This window comes from Eriocheir sinensis, chromosome 46 (assembly GCF_024679095.1).
Source record: "Eriocheir sinensis breed Jianghai 21 chromosome 46, ASM2467909v1, whole genome shotgun sequence".
NCBI classification, from domain to species: domain Eukaryota; kingdom Metazoa; phylum Arthropoda; class Malacostraca; order Decapoda; family Varunidae; genus Eriocheir; species Eriocheir sinensis.
The window spans coordinates 7549115-7561691 of record NC_066554.1 but is presented as its reverse complement, the minus strand read 5'-3'; the positions used below and the strand labels follow the sequence as shown (position 1 = coordinate 7561691).

The 12577-nt window shown below is 41.2% G+C and overlaps 1 long non-coding RNA gene across 1 annotated transcript in view; it reads right to left on the bottom strand.

The window, feature by feature from the left end:
- Positions 1-12577, bottom strand: part of LOC126980946 (uncharacterized) — a 62861-nt gene that overhangs the window by 30051 nt on the left and 20233 nt on the right. Inside the window, exon 2 of the long non-coding RNA XR_007733678.1 lies at positions 4175-4262. This is a non-coding gene — a long non-coding RNA (uncharacterized LOC126980946). The remainder of the gene's footprint in view (positions 1-4174; positions 4263-12577) is intronic.

The window sequence follows — 12577 nt, the reverse complement described above, 5'->3', positions numbered from 1 at the left end:
TGCCACAAGTTCTGGGCTGCCACTTTTTTACTTTGGTCGTTCATGTGCCATCAGTTCTACACATGCCATGACGTGCACAAATAATAAACCTCTCTATTAAGCAAAACAAATCTTCAAGAAAAGTAAAGCCTCGTTAGGAGAACTCCTCTTCCTCCTTTCTGGAGTTGAAAAGAAGTAAAAAATGTGAAGAAAAACCAACAACTATTTACAACTTAGAACAATAAATGAGGCGATGAGGCACAGCAATAAAACCACCTCCCACCACCACACCGCGTTTGTATTACTAACTGATCCATTGTGAGGATAAGTACCGAGGGGAGGAGGGGACGGAGCGGGGGAAGGAGGGAGAGGAAAACTCACAAAACAGTCGTTCTAAAAATAACTGCAAAAGATGACGAGAGTAAAAATGGTGCGACGTAATTTGAGAGGCAGGAGATTGTTAATTAGAAACGGGAGGCTCCGGGACGCTGCTCCGCCGCGGCCCAGATGGAAGTGTTGACTGGCGGGGGTGCCGGACGCCCCTCGAGAGGCTCACCCGATTACGAGGAAAACGAGGCGCACCTTGCGTAGGACTAAGGGTGGTATTCTCAGACGCTCCCTACTCTCACAACAAATACTTCCAAATGCCACAAAGGTAATCAGAAAGGTTCCCATGAGTGTTTTTTTCACGTTCATGGTACAGGAGCATTGTCATATTACCACCAGGGTCATAAATCTACCCATGGAAATACCAACAACTCCTACGAAAGCCTTATCAAATGTGGGTGTGTGAGCCCACAGAACAAGAAGCAAAACGCCGGAAAATATCAGGAAAAAGACGATTAGAGCAAAACATATTCGTGACATTAATGGGATTGTTTTGACTGAAATTTAGTTATCTAAGTTGTAATTTCAATCGATCTGAATCATAGTTTTGAAAATTATTATGTAAGTCGACTTATTTTACCGATAATAATTAAAATACAGATACAAAGAGTTAGAGAATGTGATAGTTGAGTATAGTACAGAACAGATGCATCTCGTTCGCCAACCCCGTACAGCCACAGAGAAGATTAGCCGGGCTTTCATGGGTTGTTTTCCCGTTCAAGGTGCAGAAGTCATGTAAAACTCACCAGCATCATCATTGCACGGATCAGTCTCCGTGACCCACTACCCTGTGTCAAGGCAAACATTTTAACACGAAAGAAGTTTTCAGTATAAGAAAGAAAATCCTACTGAAATAAGAGCCAACTTTTCTTACAGTGCATAGTAACTCGAATCGATTAAATGATTCCCACCTGACAAAGTTGGCAGCCCTGATCAATATACACTCAGCAGGCAGGGAGGTAGCAGCGCGTTAAGCAACCTTCCCCTTGTCTGGCAGTGCTTCAGCCTGTGGGGAATTTACTTTTCTCGCACCTCCCTGTAACATTACTCTTTTTTGAGCTATTGTTGGATGCAATCACTCCTAATGGACGCACTGCATAAACTGTGAGGCGTTTCTTTAAAAGTTTGTACGTGTATCTTCATAAAAGGTATAATATATTTCAATTTATAAAAAAGATCCGATTCAAATATTAATCACTGATCTTCCCAATCCTGGATATCCAAAGTGTAATACCCACGTGAGGAATATTCATCGTGGGGTAAACTGTAGTAGAGTTAAGAACTGTGGGTGGACAGCTACGCGGCGACAAAATACTGACGTTCTGAGTTTAAATATCCATTGAAAGTAGTATGCAATGATGAACCTCCAAATATCCATACATATATACACACTCATACATACATACAGATAGACAGACAGACAGACAGACACAGACAGACAGACAGGGACAGATAGACAGACGAACAGACACACACAAATATGCAATAAATGAATAACAATGCAGAGATAAATAGTTACAAAGACATATACAAAAATACAAAGACAGGGAGTTAGAAAGACACTTAGACAGATGGATAGACTGGCAGGCATAACATAAAATACATAAATAAATGGATTAAAACCTGCATGGATAGATAGATACCAAGAAAAACAATCAGACAAAACAGGAGAGAGAGAGAGAGAGAGAGAGAGAGAGAGAGAGAGAGAGAGAGAGAGAGAGAGAGAGATAAATGGATAAATAGTTAGAGATAGATAGAGATAAGTAGATAAATAGATAAACAAAGATAGATACGATTGTCGACGCAGAAATCATGAAGAATGACACACACACACACACACACACACACACACACACACACACACACACACACAGAACGACAGATATGAAGACACACGACCAAGAAGGGTTAGTTTGATGTATGTGCAGGTGTGAAGCAAGCGCGTGCAGGTGCAAGACTCAGGTGAAGAGGAGGAGGCGGAGGAAGAGGCGGAGGGGGAGGAGGAAGGTGATGTAAGAGGAGGAGGGGGCCGCGGAGGAGGAGGTGATGGAAGAGGAGGGGGCCGCAAAGGAGGAGGTGATGGAGGGCTTCTTAATAACAGGTGCGGCGATGAACAACACTCACCTGGGTCCCACGCTGTCTGTCCCACCTGGCGATATACGGCCAACGAGACACGAGACGACAGCTGAGAAGAAAGGAGGGGAGAGGAAGGGAAGAGAGGGGAGAAGAGAGGGAAAGAGAGACTGGAAAATGATTCAGACAGGCGAGAGAAAAAGACTGTACTTGAGATAGACAAACAGAAGGGCAAAGAAAGAAAAACAGACAGAGAGATGGACAGCAAGCAGGCGGAAGGAAAGACAGACAGACAGACAGACACGGAGACACAGAGACAGGCATGCAGGTGGAGACAAACAAGCAGCAGGGACAAAAATAAAGACAGAAATGGAAAGAAAAAATAGAGAGAAAAATACAGACAAACACACAGACCCAGATAGATAAAAAGATGGACAGTAAAAGGTGGAAGGGCAAAGGGAGTGAACGGAAAATTAGAGAAAAGAGGAAGAAAATGGCAAAAGGAGTGAATGTAAAGATAGAAAAGAGAAAGAACGACAAAAAGGAGTGAATGGAAAGATAAAGAGAAAAAATAAAAAATAAAAAAAGGAGTGTCTGAAAATAGAGATAGAGAGCAAGAAGGAGAAGAACCAGAAAACAAAAAAATACAGCAAAACAAGTACACACACACACACACACACACACACACACACACACACACACACACACCATTATTTAACTAAGCATAACCCGTCTAACTAACCACCCACCGACCAACAGACTAACTCTTCAACAAGGGCGTGAGAGAGTTAGCAGCGTGTGGGGAATAATAAGTATCCATCAAGAGAGAGAGAGAGAGAGAGAGAGATTTAAAGTTTGAGCTATTTTTGTCGTGTTTACAGTCGCACGAGCCAATATAAGCCTTGTCTCCATCTCTTTAGATGTCCTCTCTCTCTCTCTCTCTCTCTCTCTCTCTCTCTCTCTCTCTCTCTCTCTCTCTCTCTCTCTCTCTCTCTCTCTCTCTCTCTCTCTCTTCTCTACTTCTTATCTTTCCTCCTTCCCTCCCATCCTCCTTATCGCTTCCCCCGCCACGATTGTACACCTCCTCCTCCTCCTGCTCCTCCTCCTCCACCTCCTCCTCCTGTTCCTCCTCTGTCTTCACTTTATTCTCAAAAATATTTCTTTACTGCTACAACTACTACTACTACTACTACTACTACTACTACCACTATTACTACTATTATTATTATTATTATTTTTATTGAGAAAACACAACCGGTATTCGAACCCCATAACCCGCGTCTCCAGCTGCCTCGCCCACACGGTTTCTCAACATGTCTTGAAAGCAGCCATTATATTTATTCTCATTGTTATCATAATTATCTTTCTCTCCGTATTCGTTTCCATATTCCTCCACCTCCTCCTCTTTTCTTGCTTTCCCCTATCTTCACGTGAACCTCCCCACCCCCTCCCCCCACCCCCCCACACACACACCACGATGCTTGAAATATATTAAGAAATACAGCTTTCCTGATAGATGCATGGCTTAAAGGAACAGACTGGACAAACAGGTCGGCAAATAATGAAACTTAAAAGAGATTAAAGTTAAGTTTGACCTATTGAGACTCCTAGACGAGACCCGACCAGTGTAGCTCATTACCAAGATAACACAGCTAAGTAAATAGAACTAGGTCAACACACACACACACACACACACACACACACACTACAAGTCAATACACTGAGAGACTCTTACCGTTATTAGAGCCAAGAGTGATCAATTAGCGCGCTCTTCCTCTCCCGACGTGTAGCGGAGATCAGAGACATCGACACTGGCCAAGGCTCTGCAAAGGAAATTAAAGATGTTGTTAATAATAATGATGATGATGATGATGATAATAATAATAATTGTAATAGTAATAATAATAATAATAATAATAATAATAATAATAATAATAATAATAATAATAATAATAATAATAATAATAATAATAATAATAATAATAATAATAATAAGAAGAAGAAGAAGAAGAAGAAGAAGAAGAAGAAGAAGAAGAAGAAGAAGAAGAAGAAGAAGAAGAAGAAGAAGAAGAAGAAGAAGAAGAAGAAGAAGAAGAAGAAGAAGAAGAAGAAGAAGAAGAAGAAGAATGATAATAATAATAATAATAATAAGAAGAAGAAGAAGAAGAAGAAGAAGAAGAAGAAGAAGAAGAAGAAGAAGAGGAAAAATAACATCAATAACATCAATAATATAATAATCTTACCTTACAATCGCCACAGCCTAGCCGTTTTCTCTCTTTATCTTTTATCTTGTATTCTCTTTTCTTTTCTCTTCCCCCATCACCGTAACACTCAACGTCTCCACTAACACATCACGCACATCTTCACCTTACTTGAGCGTCCTTACAGCACTGCAACCATAAAAATAAAACAGGGAAACGACCACCACCATCACCCAGACGACCTTCCCGCCACGACACAACGCCCGCGACATTGCCCGAGCCACCCACGAATGACACACACACACACACGAAATACACAGAACGACACATATTCATTGCTACCTTTCGTTGCTTCACTACGTTATATACTCCGTGTTTTCTATTGTATTTCCTTGTATTTCAGCTATTCTCTCACACTATTGTTGCACAGAGGACTCGTTGCATGATATATACATTATTTTTACGCTACTCCACTAAAAGCTAAAAGAACACTCGCGGAAGCTGCTTGTCGGCCGCCCTTCCCTCGTTTCGCTACTTCCTGTATTATGCATTTTTTATAGGTCAGTGACACAAAGGGGAGCTTCGAGTTTTATTTCATGGAAAGAGGCTGTGATAGAGTGAGTCCATGAAATAAATATATATAAATAAACAATAACTACCTCACGTTTTGTTCCTATCTCCAATTATCATCTGCTTTCATTCCTTTATACACTGCAAAGCAAACAGGTATTATTACATCATGAGTGGAGGATTAGTGATTATTAATGTTATAGGCAATAGCAGAAGCAGCTTACTATATAGCCTAAATTTGCATGACCTAAGACTTGTGCCTGTTAGCCTATCAGTCTCTCTGTCTGTTTTTCTACCCTGTCCGTTTGTCTTTGCCTTTCTCATGTCTGTCTATCTGTATCTCTATCTGTACGTCTGTCTGTTTATCTACCCTTCCTTTTGTGCTTCCTTTTGTTCGCTTCTCTCTGTCTTCTTGTCTGTCTATGTCTGTCTGTCTGTCTATTTATCTACCTTTAATTTTCTGTCACTTTGTATCACTTCTTAGGTACTCCTCTCTCTTGATCCTCTCTTCTGCTTATTCAAGAGCTTTGCCTTTATGTGATGAGTCTGGCAAGAGTATGGTGAGGAAAAAAAGGATTACAGAGAGAGCTTATAGGCAGAAACACACACACACACACACACACACACACACACACACACACACACACACACACACACACACACACACACACACACACACACGTTATTGCAGGGTTTTATGTTCTGTATATTGAGTTACACATACGTAAAAGAAAGAAAAATATTGTGTCTACACGAGGCATTTGATATTCCTCAAGAAAGAATAATATGAAAAAAATAGTGATAGCTTTTTTTGTGTGTAGGGAAACAATTTGATATGTGTCATTTTGGGAATCTGAGACCCTTAAAGAATACACATACAAAAAATGTAAAAATGGATACAAAAACATAATATAAAGAGACTACATGGGAGCTCCTGGGAACTATGCGAGTACACTTATATATCGCCTGTCCTCCGCGTCCATAAATCTATATATACTCCATTTTTAACTTTGTCTTGTTACACACACACACACACACACACACACACACACACACATAGACACACACACACACACACACACACACACACACACACACACACACACACACACACACACACACACACACACACACACACACACGCACACACGGGGACGCTGCTGCTACTGGTGCCACGCGTCTCAGATGAAAAATGGATGTGTTCGTGCAAGTTATCTTTTCCGAGGCCACGATGGAGACGGCCTTCCGTGCTGCACACACACACACACACACACACACACACACACACACACACACACACACACACACACACACACACACACACGAACAGGTGCTAGGTTTTCAAGGTCGGTTTACATCACCTAAATGTTGACGTTTTGTTATTGTTTTCCCTCCTCCTCCTCCTCCTCCTCCTCCTCCTCCTCCTCCTCCTCCTCTTCCTCCTCTTCCTGTTGTTTCATCTGCTCTGTCTCACCAACATGATACCTTCGTTGGGGGCACAGCACTCTAAAATATCTCCTCAAGCGACTTAACTTCTTTACGATGGAAAAAAAGGACTGCGAGGGGATATGATACAGGCCTTCACGTACCTCAACAAGTTCAGTAACCTCCATCATTCAAAAGACTCCACACCACAACGACATTGCGATCCACCATTTCAAAAGCCGGGAGATACAATACAAACAGTGGCAAGAGTTTGTTTGTCTTTTGCATCAAGTTGAAAATCTCACTGGACGTTTCCTTGTTACGTCTGGAGTGAACAGAACGATCTCGCACGTACACACAGTAAGGACTTTGATGTGTTCCCAAGGAAACTGAACCGAATGAAAAATTAATTAAATTTCTACAGCAGGCACCCTCGTCATGAGCAAAGTGATTTCCCGTTGCCTGATGTTCCTTGCTTCCATGCTTCCTATTCCTTCCTCCCGGTGGCCCCAAACGTCAACGCGCCAGCAGATGCACATTAACGGCCCTTCCACTAACCTGCTTACCTCCTCTTCCTCCTCCCTTTCCTTCTCCTCCTCCTCCTTCTCCTCCTCCTCCCTTTCCTCCTCATCCTTCTCCTCTTGAGAAACCTCCGGAAAACTGATCGAATGTTTTAAAATTATCCCCTTAATGGTTTCACGAATGTAGACAGATCAACATTGTTTATGATCGATGACACCTTGCGCACGAGAACAATGGCGTAAAACTCAGATGTAGACAAGTAAAATTCAGACTGCACTAAATTTTTCTTCATAACGTTGTTAGAAAAAATGGAATAAAAGCTCATCATCAGTGGTCAGTGTAACACGATTGACTCCTTCAAAATAAGCTCGACCGTCACTTCCTTCAAAACTTAATATCAAGTAGAAAAATGCAGTTTTTTGGAGTCTTCTGATTAATGTAAATCACTTTAGTTTAAGGACAGACCACAAGTCTGGACCCATGGGTCTGTGTGGGTCTGATTTTCTATGTAAATCTATGAGGATCGACTCAAGCGAAGAAAGAGACGCTTACTAGGAGATAATATTTGCTCCTAAGTGTCACATTATGATTGAGGTCTTCAAGATCTTCAAATAAAATGGAGTGGTCAGCGTTACTCAACTTCTTCAGTTCAGTAACGTTGACCACTTTAAGTTATTGAGCAACAAACCAACTTAAGATCTAGAAACAACGATTTACCTCTTCAGGCGAGGCGATGTGATACAGACACTGGCAGGAGTTTCTTCTCAAATGGAGTCATCTGCCAGTGGAACAACCTCCCTGCAGAAATAGTAAGTGCGAAAACCATTAACTCCTTTGCAAACCGTATCGACATTACTTCGTCGCGTCAGGAGTGAGCTGGGCGTAAGAACCGAAGCGCTTTGATCTGCTCTGTGGGCACGAAGTGACTGTCAGGCGACCAAGTCACACAAATCGGGCAACCTCGTAATGAGTCGAAAGGCTTTCTGTTGCCTGCCTTTCCATGTTTCTATATATCCTCCTCTTCCTCCTCCTCCTTCTCTTCCTGCTCTTTCATCTCCTCCACTTCTTCCTCCTCCTCCTGCTCCTCCTTATCCTCCTCTTCCTCCTACTCCTTCTCTTCCTGCCCTTCCATCTCCTCCACTTCTTCCTACTCCTGCTCCTCCTTATCCTCCTCTTCCTCCTCCTCCTCCTCTTCCTGCCCTTCCATCTCCTCCACTTCTTCCTACTCCTGCTCCTCCTTAACCTCCTCTTCCTCCTCCTCCTCCTCCTCTTCCTGCCCTTCCATCTCCTCCACTTCTTCCTACTCCTGCTCCTCCTTATCCTTCTCTTCCTCCTCCTTCTTCTCTTCCTGGTCTTCCATCTCCTCCACTTCTTCTTCCTCCTGCTCCTCCTTAACCTCCCCTTCCTCCTCGTCGGTGGCCCAAAACGCTCATTTCACGGGATTAACAGATGCACATTAACAGCCCTTCCACTAACCTGTTTACCCCCTCTCCTCCTCCTCCTCCTCCTCCTCCTCCTCCCTGCACGGACACTCAGCTGGTTCCCGCCGCCGTATTGAAAAAGTTACTGATTAAAATGCTAGCCGGGATAATTGTCAGTGAATTGGTAAGTAATGAGAACCTTTATGTTTTGAAACTCGGCGATTTTTTCGAGCGCCATGAGCGTATTTGGGGCCCTAAATTGCTTCATTATAGCTCCATATTGTAGGGTGTGTGAAGCCGGACGAGGTGTGTGTGTTCTGTGATGATGATGGAGAGGAATGGGGGAGGAGGAGGAGGAGTGGGGGAGGAGGAGGAAGAGGAGGGGTGGGAGAGAAGGAGGAAGAGGAATGGGGGAGGAGGAAGAGGAATGGGGAAGGAAGAGGAGGGGTGGGAGAGGAGGAGGAAGAGGAATAGGGGAGGAGGAAGAGGGGTGGGAGAGGAGGAGGAAGAGGAATGGGGAAGGAAGAGGAGGGGTGGGAGAGGAGGAGGAGGAGGAGAAGGGAGGGGAAGGAGAAGGGAGGGGAAGGAGAAGGGAGGGGAAGGAGGGTGATTTCGACAAGGGGAAAAGGATGAACAGGACGATGATTGCTGTATAGATGGATGAGGTGGAAGAGAAGGAGGTGATTTTTTTTTTACAGCAGAGGAGACTTCAAGGGCGTAAAAAAAAAAATGAAAAAAAAAGCCCGCTACTCACTGCCCCTGAATAGAGTACATAGGAGAAAGAGGGAGGGAAAGATTGAGAAGAGAAAGAAAAACAAACCCTCTACCTCTTGTTATTGTTATTGTTATTGTAATTGTCCTTGTTCTTCTTTACTTGATAACTAACTAGATTTCAGTTCATTTATCTCTGGCTCTCTTCATAGCAACTTTTTTTCTCTCACTCTCTGACATGTTCTAATCACCTTCAGTTCACATTTATGCTCACACAATCAATGGCTGGCTCACTATATTACAGTTCACATTTCTCTCCCTCACTTCACTGCAGCTCTTTCTCCTCTGGCGCACCCATTCACTCACTTGCTAACTCATTAATAACTCCACTACCCTCTTTTGTCATTCAGTTCATTGCCACTCTTTCAACCCCGACACGTTCACCACCCTCACCACTTTCACACACTCACTCACTCGCTAAAACGCTCTTCACTCACTTCCACTTTCTCTGTTAACATGGTCAGTCACTTAATTATTCAGTCTTTTTTTTTTTTACAACAAAGGAGACAGCTCAAGGGCATAAAAAAAGTAAACAATAATAAAAATAAAAAAAAGCCCGCTACTCGATGTTCACAAAAAGAATCCAAAGAGGTGGCCGAAAGAGAGGTCAATTTCACTTCACTGCGCTGCACACATTCACAGACTCACTCAATCACTTGCTAATTTCCTTCTCACTCCGTTGCATTCTTTCTGCGCTCACTCACTCACTCACGTTTTGGACCACTGACTATCGACTGTCTATCTCTATTTTCACACTATTCCAATAAGCTCGTTTTATTTATCACTTCATGCACTTACCTACTCACTCACTCACTCACTAATTCACCTCTCACTCACGCACTCACAGTCTTTCTCTTTACACGCATACTACGTTCTGACACGCTATCTTGTATCTATTCTACAGTCACACTACACAACTTTACATTACGCTACTCTACACCACACTACACAACACTGTACTCTCGTTTTATTTGTCTCTCTGAATTACTCACACACTCACTCACTCGCTAATTCACTTCTCACTCCATTGCACTCTTTCTGTTAACTCAGCACGCACTCCCTTCCTGCACCGCAATCTACGAACTCCACCATTTTCACACTACATTTCCATTAACTCTTCCTGTATTTGTCTCTCAGTACACACTCATTCGCTCATTCACTCGCCAATTCACTCAACTCCATTGTACTCACTGTTAATAGGTTTGTTCACGCCCTATTCTGTACCGTTATCCACTAATTCGTCTATTCTCATATTTCCTTCCCGTTCACTTTTGTTTTATATATCTCTCTTTGAATACACTCGTACGCAGACACTCACTCACTTGCAAACTCCCTCTTCACTCTATTGCACATTCCATTAATGCGTTCACTCACTCCCTTCTTGCTCCACTATCCACTAACTCGTCTATTCTCACACTACATTCCCATAGGCTCTTGTTTTACTTCAACCTTTAACTCCACTGCACAAATTTCTGTTAGCAATTCCATTCACTCACTTTCTGAACCAGTCTCTTTTAATCTATTCTCGCGCTACATTCCCATAGGCTTTATTTTTTATTTCAGTCTCCCTTTTTACCCCGCAGTCCAGCTTCGGTTTTCTTTCCTTACCGTTAGTTCAATCGCATTTAATTTCACAGGACCGTTTACTGACTTCCTACATACACTTACTCTTCTTTTTTTATGTTTCTACACCTCTCTGGATTTTTTTTTTTTATTACCCGTTCACTTATTCTTTATTTCATTGTCCTCTTTACCGACTCACTACATTTTACTATATTACGAGTGTTTGTTTTTTTTCATTCAGACTAAATTCGTACTCATGACTTTTCATTTCTCGTTTTTGTGACGCTTTTTTCAATTGACTATTTTTTTCACTATTTCCATTAACTCATTTTCGGACTTCATTCCCGAGTAACTACATTCTTTTAAATCTTTGTAATCCTTTTTTTTTTTTCAGTTTATGTTCGTCCCTCAGCCCCTCTCATATCTACATTCTACATTCTACATTCTTTTCCATCTTAGTAATCCTTTTTTTTTTTCAGTATATGTTCGTCCCTCAGCCCCTCTCATATCTACATTCTACATTCTTTTCCATCTTAGTAATCCTTTCTCTTGTTTTCAGTATATGTTCGTCCCTCAGCCCCTCTCATATCTACATTCTACATTCTACATTCTTTTCCATCTTAGTAATCCTTTTTTTTTTCAGTATATGTTCGTCCCTCAGCCCCTCTCATATCTACATTCTACATTCTACATTCTTTTCCATCTTAGTAATCCTTTCTCTTTTTTTCAGTATATGTTCGTCCCTCAGCCCCTCTCATATCTACATTCTACATTCTACATTCTTTTCCATCTTAGTAATCTTTTCTTTTTTTTACCATAATATGTTCGTCCCTCAGCCCCTCTCATATCTACATTCTACATTTTACATTCTTTTCCATTTTAGTAATCTTTTCTTTTTTTACTATAATATGTTCGTCCCTCAGCTCCTCTCATATCGTAGTCATGTTCCGAATTGACTTTTTTTTATATACAATTCGCTCACTCGCTCTTAATTTCAATGGCCGCTATACCTGACTCTATACATTTTGCTCTATCTTTTACCAGTGTTTTAATTACGGTCTAGAATCCTACTCTTACTTTTTATTTTAGCTTAAGTGACCCCCTTTTTTCACTGCCATAGTTTTGCTTTAACCTTTTTGCTTTACACAGTTTTCTTTCTATTACCAATGTTTCTTTTTTCTAACTAAATTTCTATACATATTTTCTTCTTCTTTTTTTAGTATTGGTAATTTCTTTTATTTCACTGCACTTTTTTCACATTAGCAGATTTTTTGGCTTTTATTCCCGTTGATTGTATTTTCCTTTCTTTTTTTCTTTGTCTTTGTAACCCATTTTTCATAACATTTTTTTTTTTTTAATAATTGTAACCTCTTTTTTTTTTTGTGTGTGTGTGTGTGTTTAACTTATTCCCATTAACTGATTTTTTTACTTTATTTTCGCTTACTGCTTTATATTTTTCGTCTTTGTAACCCATTTTTCATAACATTTTTCTTTTTTTTAATAATTGTAACATCTTTTTTCACTAAATTTTTTGTGTGTGTTTTACTTATTCCCATTAACTGATTTTTGAACTTATTTTCGCTTACTGAATTTTACTTTTGTCTTCGTATCCACTTTTCCACTATATTATTTTTTTCCTCAATATCCATTACCTCATTTTCGGAT